At 37.6% G+C, this 19847-nt stretch overlaps 1 protein-coding gene across 2 annotated transcripts in view; it reads right to left on the bottom strand.

Annotated features, from left to right (window-relative positions):
- The window catches only part of SYT1 (synaptotagmin 1), a 337296-nt gene that overhangs the window by 49845 nt on the left and 267604 nt on the right, over positions 1-19847 (bottom strand). The gene's annotated exons all lie outside the window — the stretch shown is intronic.

The following is a 19847-nucleotide window of genomic DNA, read 5'->3' as shown; positions in this document are numbered from 1 at the left end:
ACAAGAGAGGGAAAAGAGCGAGACTGCTGCTTAGAAATGATCATTAGGATGATTTGAGTTGCTTTCCTCCTTCCTTTCATGCACAGTGGTATCTCTAGGGGAGTAAACGGGTTTTCTTTGAGACAAGAAAAACCAGGAAATACAAAATAGTCCAGTAAGGCATTTCAGATAGCACTTTTTCAGAGACAGTGGTCCTTATGGCACGTATCTGTTTTCCACAATTTATTCTGGGAGTATAAAGTACATCTCTGGCAATCCCTTTGGCTCCAGTGTTTTGTTAGAATAAATTAGAAGGTTGGTTGTTGAAAAGTGTTGGGAGTTTATCAGGGCTTTTGGTTACAACATTAAGTAATTTGGACAGTATTATGCAAACTTCTCCCCATATCACAGGTACAAGAAGAAGATAGCAACTTACCAAGTTCAGAGTGCTATGATGAAAGACATAAAGGCTGAACCTTACCTGTGGGAACACCACTAAAAACAACTGCTCATAGATCCATAGATGACGTTATTATTTCACAAAGAAAAGTCAGCTTATGTCCTAAGGACTTCACCATGGAAAATGCATCAAAATGTTCTTTTCTAAAGGGAGCTCAAGCTTCCAAGTGATTTATGAGACTTTGAACTTTATGCAGTAAGACAAATTTTCAGCATCAGCAGCACTTAGACATAGATGTCTACCTATACAAATACTAGACATCTGCTTTTACAAGTACTTTCTACTGACAATAAAGCACATATGCAGTCTTAAAAGCTTTTGTTTCAATTTGTGTAACAAAAATATCTAAACATCACTGTCTGCATGAGCATTTTTGAAAATTAAATCCTTACTGAACAACAAGCATATATTCTACTTTTGTGCTCTCCTTACATTCTTCTCTCAATAGCTCTTAAACACTAAAGAAAATAACTTTTTTGTCCAGGTTTGAGTAAATATCTACAATACATCTATCTGAAGAATGCATGTGAGATTATCAGCTATACTTCAAAGTTTATATCTACCTCCCATGTCAAAAAGGTGCAAACGTCTGTCTGGGAAGTCTTCCTTGGGGATACAAAAATCTGCTTATGCTGTTCTTGCTGAAGGACTGCAATCTTATATCTTAAAAACTTCTCAGCATGATGTAGTTACTGTTCCTTTTAATTTTCAAAAACTTAATGCAATACCTATAAAGTGATGGATTCTGAACTGATTATTACAAATTGGGAATGAGACCTTGTGATTGTAAAAAACTAGCTCAATGAACACCATGGTGAGAAAACATACAGAATAAACACAAAATTGTGTGCAATTAGGAAATGATCGGATGGAGTAGAACAAAACAGCTCATGATGTTAAATGTATGTGTCACACATTAAATACTGTCAAATACACATGCCCACATCTTGAAAAATGGCGTGGTTATGGTATCCCACTTTCTCAGAAAGGATATTGGATGATTGGAAAGGATTCCAAAAACAAAGCAGCATGAATGATGAAGGATAAAACACAGTTTCTGCATAAGGAAAGTGAAGTAGATTATGACTCTTCAGACTTGAGTGAGGATACTGGGAAAGGATATCTTAGACACCTTGATGTGGGTGAGGAGTGTCACAGTGATGTTATGATTTTCTTCAAAAGAAGAGATCCCGATGTAAAAAAAAAATTAGGTTTTTAACTCATACCTGAAATAACCCAGGATGTCTTTCACTGCATGAACTATATTTTTATGAAAGGACTCACTATTCTTGTCTGTCTTAACAAGCTGCTATAAATCTCAACTTATCCTAGAACTACAGATTTCAGCTTTGCAATCTACTCTGAGCATGCAATGATGGGGTGATAGCAAAGCATGCTTCTGCTCCTCTGACATTCAGTTTGGGAGGCACTGTTGGCTGGGCTAATGGTGAAGTTGATCTATCACTTCCAGCTTGTTCAGAATGGAAGAAATCAATTGCTTATTGATTTGTGTTATCATGATCACAGCTCACCTAGCCACCTTGTGTTCTTTGCATTCCTGTTCTATTACATGGTAGACTTGGTTTAAATTAGCCTGGCTGATTCATTAGCCTCTGAGTAAGACTGAAATGGGATATCTGAAAGCTCATCTTAGCCCCACCATCTCAGACACCTCCGTGCTCACTTATCAACAGACACTGAAGGGCTCTGCCCTCACTCCTACATTCACTGGGCAGTGCATTGGTTGTAGCACAGAAATGTGCATTCCTCTGAAATGTACTGTGCCACTGACACAATATCAAAGCATCTGTTTTGGAAGGAATTTTTAAATTAACGCTATGTTTCTAATTGGTCTAATTTAAAGGTTAGGGTTTGTTTGTTTGCTTGTTTGTTTTTGTACTTTTGAATTTGCATTGAGACTGGTATGTGTTAGGACTGTTAATATTTGTTAAAATAGTGTAAGGATTGTGTTTTTTTTTTTTCCAAGCTGAATGCCTGAGTAGAGTCCAGAGGAGATATTTTACGAACAGTTATTACCATGAAGATCACCACCTGTCACTGGTTTTCTCCATCTATAATCAGGTCATGCTTTGTGCAAATTCTGCAATTGTCTACACTGGAGAATATTCTTATGGGAGTATTTAATGCATTTTTAGCCTCTTTTAAAGTAATTTTAGCTGCATGAAGCATAGAGAAGAGGCCAGAACCATGTAAATAGAGTTTTCCATAGATCACCTGCAAGGAAGGGAAACAACAGCAAATGATGGGCTCATTCCAGTGAATAACTTGAAGAGAAAGCACTGGTACCTGCTTAAATGTAGTAGGTTTTTTTTGGCTGCCACTAAAATCTGTAATAACTGCATTTCTTGATTTTTTTTTTTGCATTTCAACATTTTCCTTTTTGCTTTGCTGCCACATGTTTTTTTAGTCCTAAGCTGGTTTTTTTTTTTTTTTTTTTTTGATACAATTTTAAAGATATTTGTCAGGCAAAGTACTGCAAGTTGCAGCATTGCAATGAAGCAGCAGAAAGCAATCACTAGAGGTGTGGTTTGCAGGAGATAATTACAAACCCCTGCAGGGCTATGAGGTACAGATGAGTGCTTCTGGTATGGTGATTATCTCATGGAGGTGCCTTATTGTTATTATGAATTTCTTTCAGCCCTATGTATAAATAATTTATGTTAGTAAATTACTTTGATCTCTGATGGAAACTGTAAGTTAGTGTTAGAAACTTCCAACTGGGAGGTTCACAGGCATTAACCTATTCATGTATAATGCCTAAACACCAATCAATAGACTCTCTCCATCTAAGCAACTGCATAACTTCATTCCATTTAAAGAGGATGCAATGAAGCAGAACATAAATGACATAGCACTGATAACAGTTCTTCAGCTTCGAAAAGGCTATTTGAGGGCCTGTTGAGAAGCTGGTCTTTTTAGAGAAGATTCTGAATGTCTCCTGCTTGTCTTATGTTTCTTCTTGTATTTGTCAGTAGTCATTTTTGCCTTGACAGCACACTTTCCTAATGAGCTACTGAGAAAAATGCTATTTATGCAGATTACTCTCATTCACACTGCAGAATCTCTAACAGTGATATCTATCTTCTTAATATAAGCAATCTCCACATTTTTGTGTAAGATATTATGAGGAAGTTGATGCTCACAGCTCTCTTGGTAAAACAATACCAAAGTAACAAGCCACAGCATCATGTTTTTTTCCTAATTGGATCTACAACTCCAAAATAGTCAGTGGAAGGAAGGATATAAACACAGTGCAGTGGGTTTCCAAATTCAATACTCAGTTTTGATTGTAGATATTTGCCGGAGAGAAACACAATAGAATGTGGTTTTCAGTGAAGATCCAAAATACAATCTCCCACTAATCAATATTTGCAATACCAAGCTAACAGGGCTCATTATACAGTTTTCATACCAATCAAAATGTTTTAAAACTCTGTGGAGAAAACAGGGACAGCACAAATGTGGATTATAAGCTAAATTAGCTTCTTTAAAATTCAGGAAACCTGGGCAAATAGTAATGACAGAACCTCTAATTGTAATTCCCACATCTGTGGGCTTTGGACAGTTTTGAGGCCATTGCTATTCTGTTGCCATAACGAGATCTCAAATCCAACAAATTCTTTGCCTTGGCAAATAAATTGTGAATGCATTTGGTCACAAAGGTATCGTACTAATAACAGTATCAGAACCCCACAGATGCAGAAATGCTTGGACTGGCCCTCACAACAGCTGCCACAAGAGCAAATGGGGAGAGTTAGGAACTGATGACCCGATGATATCAAGATAATTAAGCTAAGGATGAAGTGAGCAAGATGGATATAAAATCCCAAGTGCAGAAATAGGCTAGAAATAGACAGTGAAACAGGGCAAGCAAAAGGAGAACCGGAAAGAGAAACGAAAGCTGGAGCTAATCTGTCAGCCCATTATTACAGCACTTCTTGAGATTCTCACATGAATATGGATGCACTCAAAGTACCATCATACCCAAAATGAATGAACAAGCGTGGGGATAAAGTGCTGGGAGTGAACAGGAAGGGCAGAATTCTTGCCAGCCTTTTCAGGCAAATGTCTGATTACAGAAACAGATATTTCAGACTTGTGAAATGTTAACTATAAACACCGTCAATACAAACTTAAGGATTTTAACAACTAAACCATTAATCGGATGAGCAGAATAATTCCCCTGCTGTCTAAAAGGATTTCGTGCCCATGAATGGAGCAGCCACACAGTTATACAGCTGGAAATAAACAGGTGCAAAATGCCTCTGGAGACAGAGAAGAACCTTCTTCATGACTGCACCTACTGCACTTCTAAAGAAAATATTTTAACATAATACAAATATGAACAGACAAGTGCCCTGCCATGTGCCTCCTTATTCAAGGATCAGTTTTTGTTTGCAGGAATAACCCACTTGTCTTCCAAAATGGAAGAGTAATATTTGTGATCAAAGATTTCTCCTGCTTGCTTTTACTAATATTATTTCAGAAATGCTTTCATGGGTTATACCCTCTTTAAATGTGCAAACTCGGCCACAAAATGAAGCTCATGTTAATGCAAGTGTTAAGTTACAAGCCACATAGCAAGTAAATTAAGAAGCAAAACCAAGCCAAATAGGTTACAGCAGGAGATCTCAAAGAAACAGAAGGTTCTTGAGGCAAGGATCCAAAGGGCTTGCTTTGAATGCTATTAAAAAAGGGATTAGCAGTGACAACGGTCTAAAGAAGAGATGTAAAGGAGGCTGATGCTAGGTGATCAGTGAACAGAAATAGAAGCAAAGGTCCAGGAGGTAAGTTTTAAAAGGGAGTTTTAGAGAAGACAGGGAACATTCTTTCAAATAAAGTGAATTTATTAAAGGTATCAGGAGGTGGTATCTGTAGGGATACAGTCACGGTATACACTGGGAGTGTGGAAGAGCCAAGAGAAACGGCTTTAATTGCATATTCCTTTCCCTACTACAGTTCTACTCTCTGACTCCTTTGTCATACAACAGCACTATTTTTACCTTTTCTTGAAGGGAACAAACAAGCCTTCCTTCCTATGGGAATAAAGGCAATCTTTTTTTTCCTTTCTTTTCCCCTCTCTCTCTGAACAGCACTACTTGATATAGGAATTCTTCACAAATCTCTGCCTGTCTCTATCTATATATCTAGTAGTACGTTGTGTTTCTCCTACATGCCCTTGTTATGTAATACTCTCCTGTATCTACTACTGCAATGATGAACCTGGCTTGAAAGCAACTTGGGTAATTATATGAACCAGTCAATGTTATTAAAAAATTAACAAGTCAGATTCTGCCAGCTTCCCTCTTCTAGTTCTCTTCAATACATTTTTAACTGTTTAGAGAAAGCACTTCTATTGCTGCTTCCAAAAAGCAGAAAAAAATGAGGAGAAAACACTTATTATTAGTAGAAAATGATACTTTATGGTCAACAGTTTAAAAGCATTACAATCAACTGCCATCTTCCCAAATGAGAAAAGCTGTGGCTAAAAGCACTTGAAATCAGATTAACAGAAACACACCCTTTCACTTCCAAATGAGAGACTTTGCTACCAGATATACTGAGTTCTTAAGTCAAGAAGACAAAAAGTAATTTCTTAAATAAACAAGAAAGGGAGGAATGAATAAAACCAAGCAAATACTAAAAACCAGTCTACCCACAAATGATTGCAGCTGGCTGCTCTGCTTTAACTATTGCATCTTGCTCTGTTTTTGCCACTTGGCTTCTCCTCAGCTCTTGCCTGATCATATTTCTAAATGTCACTCACGTTTATGCAAGCCAGCGCGCAAAACAAAATTAATTTAACTGAATGGCACATTAATATTATTACTTTTGACAGCATGGAAAACTTATTAACTATAGCATGTCACGAGGCTAGCCTTCTAGTGAGTTGTCTAAGTACAACACTGAAAGGAAATGAGATACAGTTGAAAGGTGGTTTTTGGCTTATCACACACCATAAAAAGTCAAATCACAAAGCTCTTCCGTAATTAACAGAAAATTACATGTGCACTGCAGTCACTCTACAGAACATTCTTGTCATCTCGTGATAGGACACAGGAAGTCACAGTACACTGCATGATTTGAAGACATCGCTTGAAGTATGGGCACTGTAATGCTTTGTTAGTGCAGTTTCCACTAGCAAGAAAGTGTCTTGTTTACAAAAGCGGATGACTCAAAAACTTTAGACTATGGGTTGAAATTACAGCATAGACTGGAAAAAAACCCACAGGATTAGTAAACAGCAGAGAACTCTAAATAAGAATCAAATCAATTACTCTCTTTTTACTTGTATCCAAAATAGCATCTTTGTATGAGGTACTTTTTCCCCTTAAAGTAACACATGCAGATTTTGGTCAGGACCAGGGTTGCACTGTACACAGTGCTATATCAAAAACCTGGTATCTACAAAGTCCTTGTAAAATGATCATACATTTTCAGTTAATGACAAGACTGAACAGACAGATTTAACAAATTAGTAAGTAGGAGTGAATGGCATAACACAATGAATTCTCTATGGCTGCTGGTAAATTCTGCTAAAATCTAGCACCTTCAGTGAAAGACTGTCATGTGAATTCAGAGATTCCATTACTGAAGATACACAATAAATTTCTATTTCTCAATCAGTGATCTGCAAGAACCACAAAGAGAACCTCACAGGAATCTGTAGATTACCTTCATAGCCACACATCCTTTCCCCTTTCCTCTGGAAAGAACTCCCAAGACAAAAAGAAATGGCCTTGCATCAGTCACAGCTACATTATAAATAATACTCCTTTTGCAGTGACACTGATGCAACCTAGTTCATTCATCTCCTGTGGACATATGCTCTCACTTCTTGCTTTCTGTAACACCATTCAGCTTTCATGTTGCCCCATCATATCCTCTGGTACTACTTCCAGGTCTCTACCATGACCCCAAATCATAACTCTGCACAATACAGCTGCTGCCTTCAAAATCTCCTATATTCCCAATTAGACAAGAGGCGGTACATGATGTGGTTGTTTTGAAACTAGAAACCTTCTGCTTAGCAAGCAGCAGGCTAAAGAGAGCATGTAAGAACATTACACAGACGTAAAAGTTGCCTTAAACAGGGCAAGAAGCTGTTTCTGTTCTCATCCAGCCATTGGTTTTCATTAAACAGAAGCTGCCTTATCACACATCCCAGCTTCCAGAGCATAAGTATTACAGTTCTGTGCCTTTATTTTCATAGGAAGAAAACTCAGACAAAAGGCAAATTCTGATGATCTGTGGCACAGCAGCCACACTGAACAGAAGAAGACTACACAGGCAAGCTGGGATTTGTTAATGGGAAAAGTACCGATATGAGTTAAAAGACCATGGGTGAAGTCTTAAGACAATACAGTTCTACACCTGTAATTTATCCAGATGAAGAAGGCTTTTTGCTTCCTCCATAATCTAATTCAAATCTATGCCACCTATTACTTCTATCCCCTGCTTCTTTTCTACAAGCACTGGCATGATTTGAAATGTTGTTCTGTATCACTGTTTTCCCTTTGGAAATTTCTTATTTTTCTAATTTTTGTACTGAAGATTTTTCCAGAGCTTTTAAACTTCCAACAAATATGAGATAAAGAACACAGCTGGAGAAGAGGCAAGCTGGAAACTCTCAGAAGCGCTCTTTCTGTAGTGCTTTCTCATTTCAGGGAAGTCGGAAGTACGTAAAATACTCTTTCAAGATGACTTCAATATTTTTGTCTTTGGATCCAGCTGAAATGAAGAAACTAATGTACACCCCATGAATTATGAGTTTGGACTTCAGTTTAGTAAAAAGTTGTGTTCCATTCAGAAATGTATGTATTCAAATCTATTGACTTACCCTTACCTGGCTTCTATCCACTCCTTATACCAAGCATTCAAGAATATACATTTACAAAGCTGCTGAAATATATTCAAGTTTTTGGATTAATACATACAGATAAAAACCTTTTTTATTACTCTGTTTCCTCTGACTACTTCACTTTGAAAAATGCACTCTCTTAACACATTCTTTAGGAAGACAAGACAGCTCATCAAAGGTCGTTGTAGCAATCAGTACCACACACTGAATTTCATTAATCTCTTCAGTAAAAAAGAAAGAGGTCACCACAGTCATCTACAAAAATCTAGGGAAGAAGACTGTACTTATCATGAGATCTCTGGCTCAATGATGTTCATTTTTAATAAATCTCAAGCCACAAGGGAAATTCCAGAGGATTGGAACAGTGCTAATATTATGCCGCTCTTACAGGAAAGGGGAAAAAAAAAAAAAAAAGACCAAATGGGATGTAGGTGGTATCTATCAGCTATTTGCCTTTTATCAAACCTAGATAAGAAAATGGAGAGCTCATAAAAGTTTGCTTTAATGATGGTTTAAATGATATGGAATATAATGAATGTGAAGTCACATAAGGAAACTGGGACTATTTGAATAACCCAGATTCATTCTGTGATTAGATTGCAGATTTGGCTGATGAGGGATGTCTTATTTTCAGCTAAGATTGTTTTCTTTAGATTGTCTGATAATGGTGCTATGTTTTGGTTCTAGGAGAAAAACAACGTTGATAACACACTGATGTTTATTGCTGATGCTAAGCTGTGCTGAACAAAGCCAAGGCCATTTGCAGTGAGGGGCCCAAGGAGCTGGGAGGTAAAAGAATTGGGACAGCTCTCTTAAACTGGTTGAAGGGATATTCCATACTGTATGATAAAGAATTACCATAATGGTAAACAATAATGTAATAGGTTGTTCAGAGAAAAAGTGCTAAATCACTCAGTCAGCTGAGTTAGCCAGAACGTCACACAGATCACATTATATACAGACAAAAGCAAACACTGGGCATCCTAGGAAAAAGAACTTGGACTATTTCTGAATATCTACTGAATCAGGAAATATATCTTAGAGAGCAGTGTTTCCTGCTGTGCTTTTAGGGTCATAAGCTGCACGCCATGAACTGCAAATGCAGTGCTATGCAAAAGAGTCAGTAGTAGAAGAGCAGAAGCAGCAGGTGTCTTTTCTTTTCTGGCAAGATCAGCTTGAATGCTGCATACAGTTCTTGCATACATACTGTTACAAGATTTTGAGAAGTAGAAAGAATGTGAAAAATCACAGCTCTCACAGGAAAACTGAAGAAAAAGCCTGATCATAAGAAATCACAGAATCACAGAATCACAGAATCGTAGGGGTTGGAAGGGACCTCCAGAGATCATCGAGTCCAACCCCCCTGCCAAAGCAGGATCGCTACACCAGGTCACACAGGTAGGCGTCCAGGCGGGTCTTGAATATCTCCAGAGAAGGAGACTCCACAACCTCCCTGGGCAGCCTGTTCCAGTGCTCCGTCACCCTCACCGTAAAGAAGTTCTTGCGCAGAAACATAAAAGATGAATTTCTGCTGCTTTTTTAAAAGATGATTGAAGGTGACTTGATTGCAGTACTTAAGTATATCCACAAAGAGGAAGCATCATGGATTAAATGCCTTGAATTTACTGAAGAAGGGCAAAACAAATATCAAGGACTTGACGTAGAATCCAAAAATATCCATATAAGAAATAAAGTATGCATTTTAAACAGTAACTGCAGAAGCTGTTAGGGATGTCTTTCTTCATTACTGATTTGTAGACCCTTTTAAGAGTTTTCCAGCAAAGCTACCTATAGCAAATACTGGCCTGTTGACAGCAATTGACAATGACACTGACTACTGACATTGCCAGCAAGACCTCATGCAGAATTTTCTAGTAGAATTTTCACAAAATTCTACTTATATAATATAAAAATGTGTCTTGGGAGACTGTCTTTTGGTGAATTTTCAATATAACAATGCAAGATAATACTGAAGGGGAGGTTATCTGAACTTTCACCGTTTGCTGTATATGGCCATGTAAACATGACAAAATGTTATAAATTGAGAATGAGAGGGTTTCCAGCTCCTTGCTCCAAAACAAAAACCTAACTTTCTTGTTAGCCTGTTAGAAGGTTTCCTTGTGCTCTCTCCCTGCCAAAATGGCACAAAAGTAACAATTCTGCATTGCAGACACAGCCTGTTTCCTAGGTTAAATGGGATTATAGGAGATTCTTTAAATTCTTTAAAATGTTCCTTGAAGATTTAGAAGTCCTCCAGACTTAGGGCTGACAAAATCATCTCATTTTGAAAAACTTTCCAATTTGATAGGAAATAATAGTACTATTTCTAAATAAAATAAAGATATTTGAAATTACAGACTTATTTTTTATTTCCCCCAGAAAGAAAATGTTAATGTTAGCTAGTCTAGGCTTAGTGCAAATGAAACATAACAGATTTAAAGGCCTATCATTCTTAGAGAGTTGTAAGAGCTCATATACTGGTGTCTTCTGGCAATAAATCCAAGGAATCACTGAACAGGTGGGTTAAAAGAATTTATAGAGCCTATACCAATGTTTATACACGAAATATTCACAGTTTTATATGTAGTGATTGTGCTTGAGGCTGATAAACAGCTGGTTTTCATGGTAGGGAAGATATAAACAGGAAAGTTTCAAGGTCTTAAATTCTTACCTAATGCGACCAGTGTTTGTGCTTGCAGGAACTTTTGCCAGTTGCTGAGCACTAAAGCTGAATTCCAAGCAGGAAGCCAGTATTCTCGAGTCATTCTGGCATACATGATTGCTGCATTAAATCTAGTAGAGCTTAATTAAAATCTGTTCTCATTTACACTGATCATATACTAAGCAATATTAATTATTTTTGGATTTTATGTTTTTAAATATAAAAGGTATAACTTTCAGTACAATAAGTGTGCATTTTTTTTCTTTAGGCAAATGGATAAAACTAAAATCATACAGTTCTCCATTAAAATGAAGTAAAAGTTTGGTGCCACAGACAGATATTCTGAGGAAAGACTCAAAACTTTTATGAAACTTTAATGAGATTTTAAATGATTCAATGATTTAAAGGGTATGTTTTTGTTTTGTTTTGTTTTAAGAAACATGCTGTGGAAGAACCTCAGTTTTTATTCTTTGTCACTGAACTGTAATAGTTGTAGCTATATTATATACAATAAGTACAAAAGGAAAACACCCACAGAGTAGTCAAAATTAATTCAAATGACCCACCTCTCCTAGAAAGCTTGCCTGTTCTAAGATGTCACAGAAAATAAATGCCTTGCCTGACTGATTAATGTGAGAGTCTGAATGAATCAAAACATTCAGCATAGTCCACAGTTATCTAATTCTGGGCTGGGCATTAACAGACAGGGGTCATCAACTGCAGACTTCAGGGCACTTGCATGACAATAAACTGCTGCCAATTCTGAAGACAGAATTCCACTCATCAACAGAGATCCTTCTGTTTATTTTCAATGTTACTGAAGAAGACAGAAAAGCGAAGGTGAAATAAATGGGCTTCAGACAACTCAACGCTTGAGAGGATTACCTGGAACAGGGTAAGTAATATCTAAATTTCATTAAGGATCTAGCTGGGAGATTTGCTTACCTCCATCCAAACCAGTGAGAAACTGCAGTGCCACGTTCTACACAGGTGGCAGCAAAAGCAAGAGAGTAATCTTCTAGGGAGTGATTCAGGTTTGCATTTTATGACGAGATCTGTATCTAAGAAGATGACATTTGACTCATGGTCAGCCACAAGCTGAAACAGGCACGAGGGTTCCCAAATTTAGTTGTCGTTACCAGCAACAGCGGAAGCAGCAATAACTTCTAATTCTGTTCTGTTACAGGAGAATGCATCCAACCCATCAAGCAGCAATAACATACCACGATAGAACTATCTTTCTCACTGCTAGTTTGGAAACTCCTGCCTTCAGCACTATTTCTATAGATGTAATTGCAGATATAATCCTCAGGGAAACTATCTTGGCCTCCATATCACTGGATTCAGTTGCAGGTACTTCTCTTCATCTGGTGATTGGCCAGCAAAAGTACACACAGACTGGGTGCAGAAGCACGTGTGTTCAAAAAGGAGAGAAGAACTGAATTTCATCTGCACACTGATGACTGCAGCTCAAAACAAGCTGTATTCTGTTCTGTCTTAGACAGCAGGAGTATTAATTCTGTATCAGTAAAGATACTCCATAGCAAACAATTCATTTTCTGGAAATGCTGCCAGTGGAAGGGACAGAACTGCTACAGTACCAATCTATCCATCTGTCAGAGTCATGTGAAATAAGAAGTCTCAGTTTAGGCAATTAAAGGCTGCTTATGAAACTTTTAAAGTCTTCACAAAAGCTTTTCTAGTTCTATCCAAAAGATCAAAGAAAGATGGATTTCTGCTCCATCCTCAAGACTACATCTTACACAGAAACTCAGAGTGAGAAGATGACGAGAAGTGTGGAGGTGGAATGATTCAGAGGGCTTGATCTCTGGTCAGCATTGATACTAAAAACTAATAATTCTGGGCTGTGGAGGCTAAAATATGCATGTCGATTAGTAACTGACTCAGGTGTATAGAATGATGGCAGAGGTCAAAATAAAATGCCTAAAAGAATGAGAAACTGAGAAATCACTCAGGATTTGATGATTTTCTCCCTTTGTGAGAAAAATGATTGAAAGTCTGGAGAGAGACAGTTGTAGGAGAGAGGAGAAATGGTATGATCTTCAGACAACACTATCATTCTTGGAGTAAAATTCCTCACTATTAGAATTACAGTTGACAGAGGTTAAAAAATTAAATTGTATAACACCAATATCGTAAGTGTTTATGCTCAAATAAGGAATGGAAAAGCATTTATATCCATCATGTTTTCTTCCTTAAATCTTACATATGATGTAGTTACCTATGAACATTCAGGAATGATAGTATTTGCTTTGATCTGTATGATACAAAGTGAAAGACTACCCATAACCAGCCCTTCAGAAAGAACGGTTTGTATGTGGCAGAGAGCAAGATCTTAAAAACTGGAAATGTCAGCCCTCCATTAACCTACAAGGTAAGAATGCATAATACAGAGATATTCTATGAATAGTTTTTTTTTTTTTTTTTCCTGCAAGTTATTATTTTGTTCAACAGCATTCTGTCCAGACTGAATTAGACAAGAGCAAGAAAAAAAGGCTTTGCTATCAAAAGGCTTATAGAATCCAATTTAAATCCTCTTGTCCTGAGTGTTTCTATAGTTGTGATGATAACATTCAAGGAATAAACTGTAGAATGCCCGAAGAAAAGAAAGATGAAAGAAGTACAGGGTTGACTGCATTAAAACCATCCAGTTACCTCAACTGGACGACATCAGCACAGCAGCACATCAGCCAAGGTGAACAATTTCTTTAGCCTTTGGGAGAAGGCTGAGTTTTATTATATGACCAAACAGGAAACTCTAGGAATGAGTTACTGCTCTGTGTTATCATTTTAGCCTAGAAATAAAACCTAGAAAAAAATCCTAAATTCATGTACTCTGCCTCTTAAACATACTAACATAAAGCCAGTAAAAGCCCAATACTACCAAACTGAAAATACAGTATTGTCATAGATTTTAACAACGATTTCTCTAAAATAAGGGCATTTTGTGCTAATTCCTTTCACAGCACACAGTGCTTCAAGTGCTAGTTAAACTCATTATTAAACTGAACCAAAACACAACAGACTCTGAAAAGTGGTTAAATGGTTTTTATGGTAATCCCTGACATGGTCTAAATTGGTGTTTATAGAGTCCAGATGAAAAAAATGAAGATGACTAATCCTTTTCTTTCTCAGATTGCGATTCCCAAATCTTTGACTTTTAACCTTTCCAAAAGTACATTTGAATACCTTTGGAAACCAAGATCCCTTAGCTTGAAGTGGGCACAAAGTCAGAGGGCAGCGTCCCAAATTAGGCCTCAAACTTTTTCTGAAAAAGCTGCCATCTTGTTGAGAACTGTCTTGGGACATATCTATATAAACTGCTGTGAAAGTAATGCCGCCTATATATTTCCGTGGAAACTACAACAGATACAATTAGCACAACAACACAATTTGATAGAGTGAATTCTCAACTACAAAACACAGTTTTTCAACACATTCACCTCCGCTAGCTGTGCATTTTTGCCAGCGATGAAAAAGAGCCTGCATGCTGCACTCCTAAAAATCTGCACCAGTGGAGGTGACCCACTGTTGCCATTGCTGAAATGCATTACACACCACCTCACTGCGCTCACATCCACTGTTTGGTCTCCATAAACATTCATCAAGCGTTAGTGAGTGTCAATGGGTGCCATTTTTTCTGCAGGAAGGAATTCAGTGACACATCTTTGCTCCGTATTCACTTCTATGTCAGACGCCATTCTGTCAGACTGCCCCTCTGCTGCCATCTGTCACATGGCAACAAAATATAATGGAATATTGGTGGGAAGGTTCCAGTTCTACTGCTATACCATCAACATCTGCCTCTGATGTTGTGGGCCAACATAATAAAACAGGAGGCTTCATATACTTTCATTACTTTCTTTTTTTTTGTAAAAAAAGGCAGAAACAAAGCCATAAAGCTAGAGGGATATCTGACCTTCTTTTTTGTGAAACTAACCCATTTACTGGTTCAACGGCAGTGGCTGCAACTCTTAGAGAGCTCTCAAGTTGTTCATCCAAGATTTCTGATTAAATTTTACTCTTCCATCCTTGACAATAATTGTTAAAAATGTGCATACTGCCAAAAAGCAGTGGCACGAATAAGGTGTGACTGTGAAGCGAAGGACTGTGGAAGTCTGGTAAAGAGACATGATCAGATTTTTGAGTCGAATATCTGATTGTAACTGTCGACACTCTATTTGAAAATTTGCATGTAATATTTTTATATCAATTGAAAATAGTGTCTCAAAGATAAATCAGTGATTTTTTTTTGCAATCTTGAAACCTATTCTCAAACTCCTTTATCAAAATGCAAAGCATGCCTGTGTATTCTTTGCTGTTCAGAGCACAGCGTTTAGCCAATGTATCAAAATACATACAGTTATTTGCTGAGCTGGGCTACATGCGAGCCACAAGCTATTGGGCTATTGGGCTTGAACATGCCCAATTTACAGTATGTTGTGTGGCCCTTTTATGCCAATCAGTAGATTCTGAACACACACTTATAGTCCCTCCTAGATTATAGTTGTATGACTGGGAGTCCCAGCAAGTTATGGCTTCCCTGGCATTCCTTCTGCAGCTTCAGTCCAAAACATCTCTTCATGCCCTGGGGCCTTTCACTTAGAATATACTTCAATCCATGCAAATGACAGATACATCAACATGCTGAATGAATCACCTGCAGCTACATAGCAGAATGCTTCCAGCAACTAAGCAACATAGATTTTGCTTTGGCTTTTGTAAAAATAATTCTTTTGATGATTTTGATCCCTCTTGGTATCTTTCTCAAAAGCCTATTAAAGGCTGTCCAGTATCTTGCTTTCCAAATGCCACTTTGTGTTTAACATTTACGACCAGTGCTTTCAAACTCCTTGGTTGGTCTACTCTTTCTCCTCCATTACACATTTAAAAATATCCTATACTCAAGCAATTAAAAAAAAACCAAAAAACAATAACATGAAGATGTAGTGCTGGGGAGTTGTCCACTGTTCTTTCCTTTGACCTTGTAGCTTTCTGCAAGGCCATTAGGAATGTATCCTGTCTAAAATCTTTTTTGTGTGTGTATGGATTATTAAAAGATGGAGAGCAGCAAGTGTAGGATACATTTTGTCAGCAGTTTAACCTCAAGATGCTTTTCCATGCTTGAAAGTCAAATGCTAATAAGCACGTTTCTGACAATCATGCCATGCAAGTTTTTCTGATCTGAGAGAGAACATATCCTGAATCAGAGGGCACCAGGAAGAGGCAGAACATGACACTATCACAAAACTTCTGCTTCTCATATTCCACCCTCTGAATTTGAATTTAATTTCTATAGAGCCAGACAGTCTGATGTGAATCCCTTTTGATTTCAGGTAAGCCAATTCTTTTTATAAAAAAAAGGATGTCTCTGACCTCCAGAGTTAGATGCCTTTTCCAGAGAGAGAGTAAAGAAACATGATACTCAACAAATGCATACAGTGGGGTTGTCAGCAGTTTGAACACGGAAGGTGATAAAAGAAATGCAGAATTCTAATAGCCTGAAACAGTATCGCAGCTGCTCTACTTAAGTCATGTGGTTTTACCTTTAAAATCACAGCATTTCAGCATCTTCAATGTAAAGATGAAAAAAGAATTAATTAACTACTGAATGATTTCATATCACGCTTGCTTATTCTCAAACTTAAGCCATTTCCCTCTGTTTTGTTCTGTCTCTCTAAAAAATTCAGTTCCTCTTTAGGACAGATGTTGCACTTGGTGTATGCTTAACATGAGCAATTACTGCATGTAATTCTGCCACAAAATTTGAAAATTAAAAAACCCTTAAATGTAACATTTTAAATTTAACATTTTAAAGTTGAAGTGAATTTGAGAAAACTTGAGCGCTATACAGAAAACAAAGCAATCAAATATAGTATGCTGCTAAATAAAGGAGACCTCTCATCTTAAAATTTGTCTGACACTCTGACAGCATCTCCATAGTGATAATGATACTTCCTTTTGTGAAGCATTATGATATCTGCAAAGCTGTACAAGAGCTAAGTGTTATTATTAGAGATTGGAAAAGGCCTATTAGATCTTCTATCCATCTCTGATATAACAGAAAATGACAGTGATTTGCTGCAGTGATTTGACAGTGACATTTGTAAAAAAGTCCTTTCCTCTTAACTCTGCAAGTTTCAGTGCTCAGGATTCACTAAACTTACTAGTTTACTAGTTTTGTCAGTCCTCAACTTCTATGAAGCTTATCAAAAGATGAGATAAACATGCCCATTTCAGGCCCTCTTTTCCATCTCTTTCTTTCCATCTCCTTCTTTTACTTTTCAAGGAGGACAATCCACACAAATAGTGCAACTGTCAAGATTCCCCTCCCTAACTGCAGATTGCCCCTATCTTACCCATCTTCAAGGCAGTACTGCAGCGTCTCTCTGACTGAGATTGTATATCAAATAGGAGAGAAGCTGTTGCCCACCTTGCTGGTGTTTTCCAGCCGATTTCCACCTCAGAAGCCACATACAAAACATTTCCATTACAGTCCACTGTGAAACAAATCACAGAATCACAGAATCACAGAATGGCCAGGGTTGGAAGAGACCTCAAGGATCACGAATCTCCAACCCCTCTACCACATGCAGGGTCACCAACCTCCACATTTAATACTAAACCAGACTGCCCAGGGCCCCATCCAATCTGGCCTTGAATACCTCTAGGGACGGGGCATCCACAACCTCTCCAGGCAGCCTGTTCCAGCACCTCACCACTCTCTCTGTAAAGAACTTCCCTCTGACATCCAACCTAAATCTTCCCTCCCAAATGATCAAGTGCTTTATCTGCAGTGGGTTCCTTGTCAGGTAATGCATGGAGTAACATGATGGCAGTCATTAGAGGTTTGCAGAAGTCTTGACAGTAGATAGTGTCAGTTTGAAGATCTTTATCCTCATGAAGGAGGCTCTGTTTCTCAGCTGCTTTCAAAAGAAAGAATTGTTTCTGTTCTTCCTTCCCCCACTTACCAAAATTTCTTTGAATGTTTGCTACAACAGGTTTTCAACTGAAGTACCAGTATAACAAAAATGGCTGAAGCAAAATCAGTTGAAGTACACGAGAGATGACTCTCAGTGTGAATCATACTGCGGTGAGCAAAGAAGAGGTCTGTCTGGCCTTCTGTACTGGAGTGATAACAGACATTGGGTGCAGTCTGTACTCAGATAAAGTTAATGGTAATGACATCTGGTAGATGACACAGAGGAGAAAGCTCCTGTCATCTGTTTCTTTAATGCTCTGTGCCCGAACCATTATATGTCAGACTTGGTAGAAATGACTAATCTTTCAGTATCTACCACTCTTCCCTCCCATGCTCTCAGACGCAGGAGACTGAAGGACTACTAGATAAATCACCATCATATATTCACAAAGCCCTCTCTCAGCCATAACAAATACTTACATGAAGTCTTGTACCTTCCAAGTGCTTCACCAACATAAATATATTAATAAGACCTTTTCCAGAAGAGAAGGCAGTATCAGAGAGATGGCATTCAAATGGCTGGGCTTTGAGAAGTAGAGCTTCAAATATTTCATTAAACCTTCATCAATTTCAAGCCCATTTAGAAAAAAAGATGGGAAGTACAGTGGAACTTTTTGAGCAAATAGAGGTGTAACAGCTCGTAAAATGATTCTGCCCTCTGTGATAACAGAGTTAATTAAATTGTGTATTCTACAGTGTCAACAACTGAATTCTACATCAAGTGAAATGAAAATAAGATTTTTATACTCCGTTTGATTGATGCCACCTATATGGCTCTTTCAAGGTGACTGGTGGCATTTGCCACTGATGTGCTTTGGCAAAAATCTTGTTTTGGCATCATAATCAGGATATTAAGGATATTTTGGTATCTGATACTTAATTGTCAATATATTTAGAATTCTAATTAGCAGTGGCTTGTTAAGAACTGACAAACCTATCTAAATGTTGTAAGGGCAAAAAAGGAAATAGATCATGTTATTCTTCAAATAATGCAGATTACATATAGATGCACTTTTCAGGTATGAATTCATTTACAACTATAGAATGTAGAATAGTCTGGAAAAGATTTTTTTTGTGGTAATAGAATTTCATTTATCACACGATTTTGGATGAACTCCAGTTGCTTAGGGTTTTAATTCAATTTGTATCATGTTTTCTTGCAATCAGTTAGCTAGGCTGCCATATGATCACTACCAAGACACGTGCATGTTTCAGTTGCTACACATCTGTCTTATGTAAATCATATTAGTCTTTGTATGTATAGTACTGTATTTGCTAATTCTTAAGATAGACTACTGTTTGGTCACAGCTACATCTGCTATGAATTCTGAAATGTCTACTGTGTCAACCAATAACAGGTGTATAAAAAAAAGGACCCCTCTCAGCCCAGTCTCTTGCTAATTACTGCATAAAATCTACCAGAATTTGCTTGGGATCTTTGCTGCTGAGCAAAGAGGCTGGAACTTTGAAGGTGGTGAGGTAGTTGGCAGTAGTCAAATCTGGAAATATGAATGACATTTCCTGTGAAATGCAACTCCCCAAACCACTGACAGATGTAACTCTCTTGGTTCTTGCGGGAGATTTCCAAATTGCTATTTCATCTTTATCTCTAAGATTGGAAGAAAAACATCCCATTGCATGGTTACCAATGTCACATGTAATAAGAGAACCACACACCCACCACTGTCACAATGAAATAATGCCATGCAGAATAGTCTCAATGTAACTCTGACTTTAAATCAGTAAGCAGTAAAGGAAATCCATTTGAAAATACTGTCCTTAAAAGCAAACACTCAAAATGGCAAGACTGAAATCTACCACTTTTGAAATTCTGAGAAGGAAACATGATACAGTATTTGCT

This window comes from Phasianus colchicus, chromosome 1 (genome assembly GCF_987193195.1).
Source record: "Phasianus colchicus chromosome 1, bPhaCol1.hap1.1, whole genome shotgun sequence".
Classification (NCBI taxonomy): Eukaryota; Metazoa; Chordata; class Aves; order Galliformes; family Phasianidae; genus Phasianus; species Phasianus colchicus.
The sequence above is the reverse complement of the archived record's forward strand: the minus strand, read 5'-3'. Positions and strand labels throughout refer to the sequence as shown.